The sequence below is a fragment of the Schistocerca gregaria genome, chromosome 3 (assembly GCF_023897955.1).
Source record: "Schistocerca gregaria isolate iqSchGreg1 chromosome 3, iqSchGreg1.2, whole genome shotgun sequence".
NCBI classification, from domain to species: Eukaryota; Metazoa; Arthropoda; class Insecta; order Orthoptera; family Acrididae; genus Schistocerca; species Schistocerca gregaria.
The window spans coordinates 599,119,227-599,133,314 of record NC_064922.1 but is presented as its reverse complement, the minus strand read 5'-3'; the positions used below and the strand labels follow the sequence as shown (position 1 = coordinate 599,133,314).

At 43.7% G+C, this 14,088-nt stretch overlaps 1 protein-coding gene and 1 pseudogene across 1 annotated transcript in view; one reads left to right on the top strand and one right to left on the bottom strand.

Moving 5' to 3' along the window:
- The window catches only part of LOC126353956 (octopamine receptor Oamb-like), a 333,664-nt gene that overhangs the window by 36,707 nt on the left and 282,869 nt on the right, over positions 1-14,088 (top strand). The window lies entirely within an intron of this gene.
- Positions 2,980-3,097, bottom strand: LOC126356630 (5S ribosomal RNA; annotated as a pseudogene).

Here is a 14,088-nt window from a genome sequence, read left to right as displayed (position 1 = left end):
AGGTGTCAGTTATCTTTGGCACAAGTAAGCATTCGACAGCTCCTTACGCATGAGCCCACTAGTACAGAGACAAGGTGTTTTGTTTCGAGTGAGTTGCACATATTCCTTGAATCGGTGCTCTGCTGTGCCACCTTTGAAGTCTGAAGTCTGAGACTTCGTGCACATGTTTCCGATGTGAAGCATCCCAGAATCTAATACAGCACGACAAGTCTGCCCTTTTCCTTTGATATCTTGAAACCTTATTCTTTCTGTCACAAGGAGTACTCTTTTCCCTGGACTGATGTTCAGTGAACAATAGCTGGATGTAGATGATTGATGTTTGCCATTGTGTCCGTGTTGCATGTCACCTGTACACTCCTTCCTTGGTGCACCTTGTGTTCATTGTGATTCTGCTCGTATAGCGTGTGGTGTCGTTTACCACAGGTACGACAGGTAATGGAGTTGCACTGAGAAGCACTGTGGTCATTCTTCAGACAGTTCTGGCACTAGTTGTTGAACTTCACAACAGCCTTGCTTTCACTACACGTGGCTTGTTTGAATTTGCTGCACTTGTGTAGAGCGTGAGGCTGGTAGCACGTGACACATGCAGTGCCTGTAGCAACGTATGTCTGTTTCGAATGCCGAAACTGCTTGGTGTTGGGCGCATTCTGATTTTTATTAACAGTTGTGCCATGACGCCGTGGTGCTATAGTCTTGGCTATTTCCACAGATTTACATTTATTCTCGAGAAAGGCACAAGTTTCTTTAAATTTTGGAAAGCTACTAGAACTCAGACCGGCTTCAAACTCGGGTCTTATACAATGTTAAACCATTTCTAGAAGGACCAACGGTGTAATTATATCTTGCAAAAAGACATCTAGCTGTAATACCAAGCTTAAAGCTTCTTTGAGTAATGCAGGAAGCTCACTTGAACATGGCTTTGTCATTACCGGTAGCGTTAGCACTTTCTTTAAGTGTGCTCACGCAATCAAATGGCGATCTGCACTATGGGGCTTCACGTCTGAGGTCACTAGTCCCCTAGAACTTAGAACCACTTAAACCTAAGGACATCACACACATCCATGCTCGAGGCAGTATTCTAACCTGCGTCCGTAGCGGTCGCGCAGTTCCAGACTGAAGCGCCTAGAACCGCTCGGCCACTTCGGCCGGCTCATGCAATCAGTCGAGGATTGTTGCATCTATTACAGACCAAATCAAAGGCTACCTTAATGTTATTATTAGTCACAGGGAGATGAGGAATTATATTGTAAGCTTCACCTGTTAATTAACTCAGCAAATGATGGTACTTAGCAATGTCCTCTAGTTCCTCATTGTTTACGACGAGACTCACAAATGTGTCGTGAAAATGTCGGAATTGCATTACATCACCGTTAAATGATGGCAGTTTTATGGTGGGCAGCTTGATGCTAAGTTTTGATGCACTCAAGACAGACCCAGTATCTGACGAAACCTTGTCAACTGCGTTTGTGTGATTAATCTGAATCGCTCACATTTTTTTCGTAACCTCGAAGACCATATTTTCAAAAGTTTCTCTGTGCTCAGCGTGACTCTCTACATCTTCAAACAATTCGAACTGTGACTGCGCGTCTTCCTGCTTCTCCATGATCTTTGGCAACTGTTCTGGCCTGGCCGTAATTTCCAAAGTGTCCGATTTGCCTGTTAGATCGAATTCGTTTGCAAGCTTTAACAACCGTGTGAGGTTTGCTTTCGCTAACGAGCGTGTGGTTACAAATTCCATTCTTAATACTTCGTCCACAATGGAAAGCTAGCGGTGGCAGGCAACAGCGGAAGCAGCATTTACAGTGAGTGGGAATTACAGGAAGCAAGATAGCCAGACCAGGTACTTAACTTCCAGATGCGTCGTCTCGACGCTGCAAGCTGCGTCTCCGTGTTGGCCCGTCGACACTCGGCGCTGCCGTTCCACCGATGGACGGGTGTCGCTGCACGTTCCTTCGTTGAATCCATCACAATCCGGCCCGATGTACCAAAATGTTAGTGTCCGAAGACGAAAACGTAAGTTTACTGGAGGACCATGAATTGAAGAGGACTTTATAATGGTTCGAGTCCATTCAGAAAGACGAGATTTGAGACAATCATTTATTATTCATAGGTAAGTTAACAACCAAAATATACATCTTTGCCATTTACATGGATCGCGCGGCCACAAGCTACGGACAGTCGTCCGACCCACAGCCCATTCACCACTGCTAAATCTCTCCCTCGCCGCGGCGGGAGTGCCGTTAGGTGCCCTTCGAGGGGTGGCCCACTGACCACTGTATCTCCACAGATGGCACCACTGTCCAGAGACACAGTGCACACACGTTTCCATGCTTTCACTCAACATTCTCGCGGTTACACTTATTATTAATGTACCCGCGCTTCACATTTTCAGTGGCTTATCTCCAGCTTACATAATGTTGTGATCTTAACAATGTTAATCAATTAAATATATTACTTAGACAAATGTGTTCCCGAAATTTCATTATCCTTCAATTATTATTTTTTTCGGGTTGCGATTTTATTCCGACAGTGTATGTAGTGTACAGGAGTATAATTTTTCAGTCATATCCTCAGGTATACTTTTATAGTGTATGCGAAATGTGTTGCGTATATAGTCAGTAGAAAATATGCAATAAATTAAAAGATTATGCATGATATAGTAGTTTTTCACGTATCTCAGTGTATATGACGTTATATCTCCTGAAATATGTGTGGTGCAATAATTTACCTGTGACATTCATCGGTAAGCTTGACTAAAACTAAAAACTAAAACTCCGTCGGAGCAGGCCATGAGGGCTCAACGGTACTGACTGGCCGCCGTGTCATCCTCACCCACAGACGTCACTGGATGCGGATATGGAGGGGCATGTGGTCAGCATACCGCTCTCGCGGCCGTATATCAGTATAAGAGGCCGGAACCGCTACTTCTCAATCAAGTAGCTCCTCAGTTTGCCTCAGAAGGGCTGAGTGCACTCCGCTTGCCAACAGCGCCCGGTGTACCAGATGGTCACCCATCCAAGTGCTAGCGCAGTTCAACAGCGCTTAACTTCGGTGATCTGACGGGAACCCGTGTTACCACTGCGGTAAGGCCGTTGGTGGTATGTCTCACTACTGTCTCCAACATTTGTTACTAATACATTTAGCAGTGCAGAAGTAATAAATTAAAACATCTTGAGTCATGCGGCAGTTTTAATGGGTGAACAGCGAAAATGTCCTTAGCGACAACTTTATTTCCTTTCATCATTTTGCGGAGGTTGTAAGCAAGGAAAAGTTTCGTAACGGTTTGAAATTATGTGTAAAATCTGTTGCAGGTCACCAAGTGCTTTCGTTCTCAAATACTGGATGAAGAGAGTATGGATATTCCTGCAGAATGGGCTACATTGTCTTTCACCCCCCACCCCTTTGAGAGGCAGGTATTTATTACCCAACAGCGATGATTTCCGAACAATAAGAGATATGTTTGCCAAGTTTGGTTGAAATCTGTCCAGTGGTACAGGACGAGATACGGCGTACACATTCATACATACACATATATACATACACTATGTGATCAAAAGTATCCGCACAACCCCAAAACTTACGTTTTTCTTATTAGGTGCATTGTGCTGCCACCTACTCAGGTACTCCGTATCAGTGGCCTCAGCAGTCATTAGGCAGAGAGTAGAATGGAGCGTTCCACGGAGCTCAAGGATTTCGAACGTGGTGAGATGATTGGGTGTCACTTGTATCTGTACGCGAGATTTACACACTCCTAAACATCTCTAGGTCCACTTTTTCCGATGTGATAGTGAAATGGAAACGTGAAGGGACACATACAGCACAAAAGCATGAAGGTCGACCTCGTTTGTTGACTGACAGAGACCGCCGACAGTTGAAGAGGGTCGTAATGTGTAATAGGCAGACATCTATCCAGACCATCACACAGGAATTCCTAACTGCGTGAGGACCCACTGCAAGTACTATGACAGTTAGGCGGGAGGTGAGAAAATTTGGATTTCACAGTCGAGCGGCAACTCATAAGTCACACATTACGCCAGTAAATGCCAAACGAAGCCTCACTTGTTGTAAGGAGCGTAAACATTGGACGATTGAATACTGGAAAGAAGTTGTGTGGAGTGACCAATCACGGTACACGATGCCGCGATCCGAGGGCCGGGTGTGGGTATGGCGAATGCCCGGTGAACGTCATCTGCCAGCGTGTGTAGTGCCAACAGTAAAATTCGGAGGCGGTGGTGTTATGGTGAGGTCGTGTTTTGCAGGGAAAAGACTTGCATCCCTTGTTGCTTTGCGTGGCACTATCACAGCACAGGCCTACACTGATGTTTCAAGCACCTTCTTACTTCTCACTGTTGAACAGTAATTCGGGGATGGTGATTGTATATTTCAACACGATCGAGCACCTGTTCTTAATGTACAGCCAGTGGCGGAGTGGGTACACAACAATAACATCCCTGTAATTGACTGGCCTGCACAGAGTCCAGAGGCCTTGCAAACTTCGTGCAAGGCCTCACCAACCGACATCAATACCTCTCCTCAGTGCAGCATTCCATGAAGACTGAGCTGCCATTCCCCAAGAAACCTTCCTGCACCTGATTGAACATATGCCTGCGAGAGTGGAATCTGTCATCAAGGCTAACGGTCGGCCATTAACATACTGAATTCCAGCATTACCGATGGAGGGTGCCACGAACTTGTAAGTCAATACTTCTGATCACATAGTGTATATCCGTTTTTGTAATATGTGTTGATTACGATACCAGTAAGTCACGACTGGGATCAGGAACTCATACAAATAACTGAGTGTAACAGTTTATGGAATAGTCATAATTATAGACTCAGCGGCACGTGAAGTAGGTGCTAGACGCTGAGAAAATGAAATCGGTCTGAAAAGGTGGTTATAAAACTCGTAGAATATTGTTCAATATCCCAGAAACGCAGGAGAATTCTCAAGTATAACGTTTATGATTTATCTCTCTTTTATTTATTTTGAGAGAGAGACTTTAATAAAAAAAGTAATTACTCCAATGTGAGCTGTACAAAAAACTCAATGTGCTTCAAGGAAAGCACTGTAAAGAATATTGCAGTAGAGACGCTAGTACCATCGGTTTCGTAGTACTGCTTCTATTCTGCGTACCTATGAAGCATACATCGAAGGAATTCAGAGGCATTCTGCAGCGATCGTAACAAGTCAGTACAGCATATAAGAAAACATAACGAAAACGTGCAATGATTTAAATAGTGATTTTTCGAAAAAATCGGCTTTATTGTGACTGAACTTCGTTGCGTAAAACAAAAAATCAGTACAATTGTTCCTCCTCCACATTGGTATGTCTGACGTGGAGATTATAAGGAAAATATAAGACATTAAGGAACGTCCAAAGACATATTAATTTTTCCCAAGTTCCTCCAATCTTAAACAGGGACATACAGTCTGTGTATTAGACGACTAGACGAAGCACCCGCCGATGAAAAGAGTACAGCTGCGTGTATAGTGTAGACTTAGATAAACACTGTCCAGTCACATTAATGTGAACACCTGTCAAAAGCCTAAATAAACACTTTCGGGAGAGCGGTCCTGTGTGATACGTGCAGAAAGAGAGGCAGTGCGGTGCTGGAAGGCACCTACAGGAGTGCCGTGGTCAGCTGCGCTACGCAAAGCATACATCGAAGGAATTCAGAAACATGAGGCAGCGGTCGTAACAAGTCAGTACAGCATATAAGAAAATGTAACGGAAACGTGCAATAATTTAAATAGTGAATTTTTCGAAAAAAATCCGGGGCGAGAACAGGCCGACCGAGGTGGCACCTCTGATTTAAATCCAGAGGTGTGCGGCAGACTCATCCTGTTGCTCTTGGAACCACGCACGTACACAGCAAGCCGTGTCACACGTTGCACTGTCCTGCTGTTAGGTGCCATCGTGCCGAGGAAAAGCAAACTGGGTGCAGAGGTGGACGTAGTCCCCAGGGGTGGCTGTATAATTATGTTGATATACTGAGCTTTCCAGAATGATGAGATCACCCAGGGAGTGTCGCATAACAATCTCCAGACCATAGCGCTCCCCCGTCCACCCTGGACTCTTCCGGAGATATTTGCAGGTGGTTTTTTTTCAGACGTTTCAAGCCATAAGAACCAACGACTATCTGTCCGATGGAACATAGTACGTGACTGATATGAATTGGCCACCTGTCACCATTCAGTGGACGCCTATTTACGGTACTGGAGTACAAATTCCAGCCTCTTCGCTGATTAACAGCAGTCAGCAATGGTACATGTACCAGGCGCCTGCTGCGGAGGCCCATACGCAGAAACGGTCCCTGAATGGTCGTTCAGAAGACACTGTTGATAGCCCCTTAGTTCATTTGGGTGGTCAGTTGCTCAACAGTTGCATGTCTCTTCGCCCATACGCATCTTCGCAGCAGCCGTTCACCCCTCTCACCTATGGCCCGTGCTGCACCACAGTTGCAGTTCTGGGTAGCGCCATATTGTCATGCACGTTATACTTTAACCATTTATGCACGCGGTAGATTATAGATTTAACCATTTGGTAAATGCTTCCGCCCTTGCCCTGAAAGCCAGTGATCATGCCCTCTTGGACATCAGATAAATCACTCAGTTTCCGCATTACGACAACGACTGCCCAGTTTTCCCCGTGCCTCTGACAAGCTCCACCGCTAGTACTGCCACCTGCTGTCTGTGAGTCGTTATTAAATGTTGAACAAAATGACCACTTACCTTACATCGGCATAACTAAAATCCACAAAAATTATGAACTCTAAGCAGCAGCACGGCAGACAGGTTAGACTTCATGGGGTGACAGGACACTCGAGGGAGAATAAGTTGCATTTCTCGCGCGATGCTGGTACCTCATGGCTCCCGGGATCCCAGCAGTCACTTTTCCTGACATGGCCACTTTGCCCGCCATGGCCACTTTGCCTCGCTCTCCCTTACTTAAAATGTTTGTAAATTTGTTGTAAGTTCCCATGAAACCAACCTTCTGAGGTCATCGGTCCCTAGGCTTACACACTACTTAATCTAACTTACGTAAAGGACACCGCACACACCCATGTCCGAGGGCGAACTCGAACCTCCGACGGGGGCAGCCGAGCGAACCGTCGTAAGGCGCCCCAGATCGCGTTGCTACCGTATGCGGCTTCTCACTTACTTAAGGATAGTGGACAAAAAAGTAATCGTCCCCATGAAACACATCCCCCCAATCTTTCGTAACGGCCTCAGCTTCACGGTTTCTTCAGGAATACCATTTACAGCTAAGGTAGTGAGTAGCTCTCAGATACCACAAAACTACCTAATGGCGGGGATGTCGGCAGCTACTCCTCACTAGCTGAACCAGAGAGTCACAGATACGACGTCAATACCTGATGATTTAAGTTACCAGGGAAGTTGCGATAGGATGCCCGACTGTTCGTCAAACAACCACATATGCGTGCAGCCCTTAGAACTGGGCTGTTGTCTTTTTGGAGGGTGGGAGTGTTCACATCTTACTCATCGTGAGGATGTGGAATAAAGAACAATACTTCGACAGTTAATCAATACATATTATAAAAATACATGTTGTGTGTGTGTGTGTGTGTGTGTGTGTGTGTGTGTGTGTGTGTGTGTGTGTGTGTGTGTGTGTATCTCCTAGATCCGCTCCTAAACAACTGGACCGATTTGAGGCAACTTGGTACACATACCACTTCTGTCTATGAAGAATCGCAATGGAGACAGGAAACATCTGTGTGTCAGATGGCTGGGGATGGAGATTAAAACAGAGCGTAGATCAACGCGCGAATACCCATTCCTTACTCATTCTTTATTTGAGAATGAGATCTCTTTGTGACTTTCCAACAAACTGTACGCATAATTAAAACTTTCACGATTTTTTTCCTTTTTGACAAACGCCATAAAATGATGAAAGGAGGGAAGTTTATCGCTTACTACATTACTGCTGCTTGAATAATGACTCTTTAATTTATTATTTCTTTATTACCAACTGTATTCGCGATGAATTTTGCAGACTGTATTCATATATACCACTGAATGATCCAGCAAAATTATATCATTGTACGACGATATGACGTCATATGTACTGGGACGCGTGAAAGACTGCCGCATAATGAAAGATGTTTAAATTTATTACTTCGTCGCTACTAACTCCATTCTAAACACTCTTCGCTGAGAGTAAACACATATGCTGCTGAATGTACCTACTTAAATGTATCATTGCACGACACAGGACTCAGGAGATACCACGTCAAATACTTATACTCGTGAAAACTCCAAATTCATGTATGACGCTTTAATTTATTACTTCTTTATTACCAGTTCTGTTCGCAACACATTTCGCAAACAGTACCCATATATGCCGCTGAATGTACATAGAAAAGTATATTAGTGTAGAAGACGTAGTTCAGGAGATATGACGTGTTAAACACTGCGATCTGCTAGAAGCTGCCTCTTCACGCATGACGTATTAATTCATTAATTCTTTACTACTAACTGCAAGTTTCGCAGACAACAGCCGCATGTACCACTGGATGTGCAAAATTATACGTATATTGTGCAGCAATGAGTTCAGGAGATACAGCGTCATAAACAAAGAGATACGTAAAAATGAAAAAGCAATGAAAAATTCGCTAGAGAGTCAGGTGAAATATGCTTACAGACACAGGTTAAATTTGTTAAATATAAGTAAAATATATTTGACATTTAAAGGGTCCAGGTCACGCGTAGAAAATTCATTCTAAACCCCTGCAAGTATTTCAGTCAAACTGTGTACACCCTCCAGTTACGATCTGGAAAGAAATATTTTGAGGTAAGAACCCACAGCGTCCTGTTGGGGTGAGAGTGACAGAATGGCCAGAGGAGAGGGGACTAGCTGCGGGTGGACAGGGAGAAGGAAGAGATGGACGGAGGAGGGAGGAGCAGATGGACAGAAAAAGGGGGAAGGCGGAGACGGAGTAACACGAGACTGGGATAAATACGTAGCCGGACAACGCCGGGTACTCAGATAGTGCTGAAAAGACCATCCCGGTACATGTTCACGGAACCGTGAATGAGTAGGCCCACGTGAATGCACAAAAAAGACTCTCATTGCTTCTTTCGAAACGAGGCGAAGCACAACTCATCGGATCACACTATGCACCTCCAGTGAGCCACTGTCAAATTACGTGTTTTCTGGCCTATTGATATCATGCAGTTTCATGTGCCGCAGAGAGCAGTGGCCTCCTACGGTGTTCCCGATTATAAATGTCATTTCATGTGTTCACTCCTAAAATACTTGAGATGGAATTTTATTCACAGACAGCGGCAGTTCCTGTGAGTCTTTAACCTGATGTCACTGACAAGATCACATCGCTCTCTTTAATATTACTGTTCTATGTAGTGCTTCATGGCTCCTAGAGCCACACCGTTCATTAAAGACACGTCGGATAGTACGCCTTGATACAGCAACAAATCGGGCAACTTCATGGGCACGTGGTCATGGGCACGTCCAAATACATTAGCTCATTTCTGCCGTTTTGTCACATCAGCACACTGGCCCATCTTACATCTGATTCCATGCAACTGTTTGTCGCCTACACGCTACTTCACAGCCATCGCTTACGTCAGTGCAGTGCGTCACACGACCGCCAGGTACGTTTCGCACCATTTACAGTGCTCCAGAGACCAGCGTGTCCTTTCAGCGGGGTAACTAATATTTTTACTGTGAGCTTATTTCCTGTGGAAGGGTATTCATATGGCTGGAGAGGTGGGTTATTGGGGAATGTCTATGCTCAAAGCGACAATGTACTTCTGCAACGACGGTGTGCGAAGCAGCACAAAGAATTTCGGAACATCAGAGGCTGGAGTCCGGAATGCCGGAAGCGTAGTAGTGCTGTGGCGGGCGTTTGTCGGGGTCGACCGCAGAGGGCAAACGCGATACCATCACCGCACCACACCCGCTTTTATTGTTCGCAGCGCCCCGCCGACTGGCAATATTGCTGCAGCACTGGATTCCAGCCCGGGATTTGCGGGTCCTGAAACGTTCCAGTGGCGTGATGGGACGGTCCTCTCTCACGCGGATGACTGCCGAAAACATTTTTTAGCTGTGTACACGGATAACATCGAGCTGTTTTTTGTTACGAAGCCGTAATAAGATTGAATGCATTTTTGTATGGGCCAACCACTGAAGCGTGCACAAACGGAGGTCATGACAGAGGATCTGTGGTTCACTTCCTGGAGCGAGATGGTAATTCTTTCTACTATGCTGAAATAGATCCACCAACTCTATTTCCGCTGCTAGAGAAATATTAAGTTCATCAATATTTTGTACTACATCAGCACTCCGCAATTTTCTGCACGTTGTGTACTGGAACGTTCATAACTTACCAATATAATATTTGCACACTCTTCCGTTTCCATTTGTGGACTGTGGATGGGACAACATGTTGTAATGAATGCTCAGTGAAGAGCAATATTCGCTTTTCTTGCACCATGGTAAATACCAAAGTTGTATGTGGGAGAATACGGCGTGTTACAAAAGCACTCTTCTGTTTGCGTTATCATTTACTAATTGAATTTTCTAGAACCGATCGGCATTATGTTAATGCATCACAATTACACAACAGTATTCGGCATCTATTCTTTTAAGTTCCTCAACCAGCATTTTGGGCCTGCCGGGGTGGCCGAGCGGTTCTAGGCGCTACAGTCTGGAACAGAGCGACCGCTACGGTTGCAGGTTCGAATCCTGCCTTGGGCATGGATGTGTGTGATGTCCTTAGTTTAGTCAGGTTTAAGTAGTACTACTGACCTCAGAAGTTAAGTCCCATTGTGCTCAGAGCCATTTGAACCAGCATTTAGGATCTGCAAAAGAGAGATTGTCGTCACCTGGCTGAACTATGTATTTGTTACTTGTTTCAAAGAGAAAATGATCAGTGACTCATTAAGCGAAGGCAAAAATTATGGCTCATGGAGATTGCAGAGCGCTTCCGAAATCCGTCATACTAATTTAGTCAATGAATGAGTGTAAATGTTTTACTGTATTAGTCAACGTTTTTACTAACTTTTGCGGCAGACTAAATAATTAAAAGAAAAAATAGTAGTAACACAGTACAACACCGATTTCATCTGAAAATACAGTCTTTGGGAAAAACGTAATCCTGTCGGAGATGCGTGTTCGGTGCACTGTGAACTTCCTTTTATCTCTGAAGCAACTGTTATTCATTCACTGGTAATTGTGGTGAGCCTGGCCGAGTTTGATTAACTGTCTTTGAGAAAAGTGCTAACTATGGTCTTCTATTTCCACGGTTAGGCACACACACACACACACACACACACACACACACAGGCTGCGTAATCAGAGCATACGCCTAGTAGGCAGGAGACCCGCGCTCGAATCCGAGACTAGCACAAATTTTCAACTTCTCATTGATATTTTCTTCAATGGCCATTTGCACCTAATGTCTGTAATTACATTGTGTTTAAATACATTTTAATTTTATTTTCATGTTTGTGACCAGATACTCTTCCTCACGCCTCATTCGTCTGTTAAACTAAGGTTGGGAGGGCGTTTGTGCAAGCTGTCTATATGTAGTCTATACTACATTCTGTGTTTTATGGCAGCTGCAGTTGCTGTTCTTGGTAATACCGATGCAGAGATGTAAATGAAGAGATAGCAGATGGAGTATATTATAAGGTTTTTCATTTGTTTGGTATGTTACTGCATTTTATCTGTTTTCACATCGTATTTTCTGGGTAGAATTGAGGACCAGACCAGCGTCTGCTTAAACGAGAATAGAAAACTACCTAAAAACGACACAGAGGGTGGCCTGTCTACCAGATCAACAGTCGTTATCCAAACTTATTCAGTCCTGATGTGGTTGTCATTGTGAAGGAGCAAGCCGTCGTCAATGAAGTGAGTATAGTATTCATTTTCCCCAGTCGCTCAGTGAAGATCAGTCCTACAGAGCACCTGATGTATGCTGTGAGACGTTAACATAGAGATTGCAGCATGTAATTATATAGAATTGAGTGTTTAAATGTTGTTTAGAAACTTGATACATTACGTAAGACTATCAAAAGGCTAAATGTTGTGTATCTCAGTATGTTTCGCTAATTAGTGTCTTGAAAAATCTACTTTTTGTACACCTCGAAGAGGAGAGCAATATTACCTCTAATGCTAGAAAGTTTTACTTTTGGAATTAGATGCAGTTTATCATAAAAATACATGATAGATGTTTTAAGGGAGCTACCTCTTTTAATTTTTGAATTATTCCACTTCTTCGTAATATTAGAAGCACATGATATTAAAGTTACAGGGTTCAGCTTTTGAAATTAGTTTCAGTTTATCATGAAACATAATTTTTTTAAACGAGTTTTGTTAACTAATCTTTATTATTAAGCTAGAAAGCCAAGACGGCAGCACTATGTTCGGTATATGTAATAATGAATCTGTACCAAGTTTCAAGACCATACTGTAAATCTGTAAGGTGCAGTAGACAAATCAGAAACCGTTCAGAAGCCATATATTGTATGTTCCGTTTGGAAAATTCTGGAATTCAAATTTTAAGAGCTATTGGGCTAAGGATTTTATAGAACATAAACAAAGTACGGAGACACTTGTAGAAAAGTTGCGATTGTAATTAGTCTTCAACTAACAACAATATAAATAATTTTGTAATCATAAAGGGTGCTGACTGGGCACTGTTGGCAATGCTACAAGCAAATGTTTCAAATGGCTCTGAGCACTATGGGACTTAACTTCTAAGGTCATCAGTCCCCTAGAATTTAAAACTACTTAAACCTAACTAACCTAAGGACCTAAGGACATCACACACATCCATGCCCGAGGCAGGATTCGAACCTGCGACCGTAGCGGTCGCGCGGTTCGAGAATGTAGCGCCTAGGACCGCTCGAGCACCACTCCGACCGGCAATGCTAGAAGCAGTTTTGTAGTAAGCGTTTCCTTCTGCATCCGCAAAGAACATACATAAGTAACTAGGTATCTGCTCTTGAGAAGGGTACTCGATCTTTGTCAGTCATTAGGGAATGAGCTACGTTCCACTGTTAAGGGTGCGTCCGCTTATGCCTTGGATGGCGTTAATAATGGCTGACATTGTTGTGTTCTGTTGTGATATATTGCGAATAATGGGAGAAACAATGGAAAAGTAAATCCACATGGATTATGAATTTATATGGAGAACCCGTGTTTCGATCTCCTTGTTCTGTTTTGTGTGCCGCCCGCTATGTTATTGAAAACCACGTGGCAAGTGCCCGAGATTATTCTCCACTTTTACGGTGAGCAGTTAACGTTTTGTAAATGGGAACAAAGACTAGAAATAATCTCTGAGCTGTTTCGAGTGCTTCTTATTCTCGTGCGTGAGAACGTTGATCATAATATACTGTTTCATCAAACGACAGTAGACTCATTTATCATCGTAGCTCCTGATGCCTTTGCATTCTTTTAGAGAGTTTTAACGTTTATTTCAATTTAGATGAGGTGAATTTTCAGGCTCTTCTAAAAGCATGTGGTATCTAAGAATCGCACAGAAGTACCAAACATTTCAACTTAAAAAATTAGAGACCAAGCAGTCATACGATAATTGCTACCCCATAACCTCCCAGATTCTAGCATTGTGTTTTATGTTAATGAGGTCAAAAATTTCCACCTGATCAGAATAAAGTACGGAGAAATTCCGTTGCAGAAGTGTCAAAAATGACTTAAGAAACAATACATTGGGACGTCAAACCGCAATGGTACTTCCTTCGTTCAGTTATAGTTACAACTGTATCAGTTTGGGCATCACCGAAGATCAATGGGCACAGATGGTAAGCTGCTCGTTCAGCACCGGTAACTGCATCGGTGCTGTTTGAAGCATAGTATGCATTCCAACCCACCTAGTCTAGCAGAAGTCTGTGGTGCCCGATTTTTACAACCCAGAACACAGCTAATAATACCTTCCCAACAGCACACGCCAAATAGATACATTTATCAGGGTATCAAGTTACAACCGTAGATGGGTTCCAACGGGACATACTCAACGCCGTGCTAGATCTCAGCCGTCACCCGCGACTGGTAGCTGAGAGGCCAGAAATATAGCTTGCTCGTT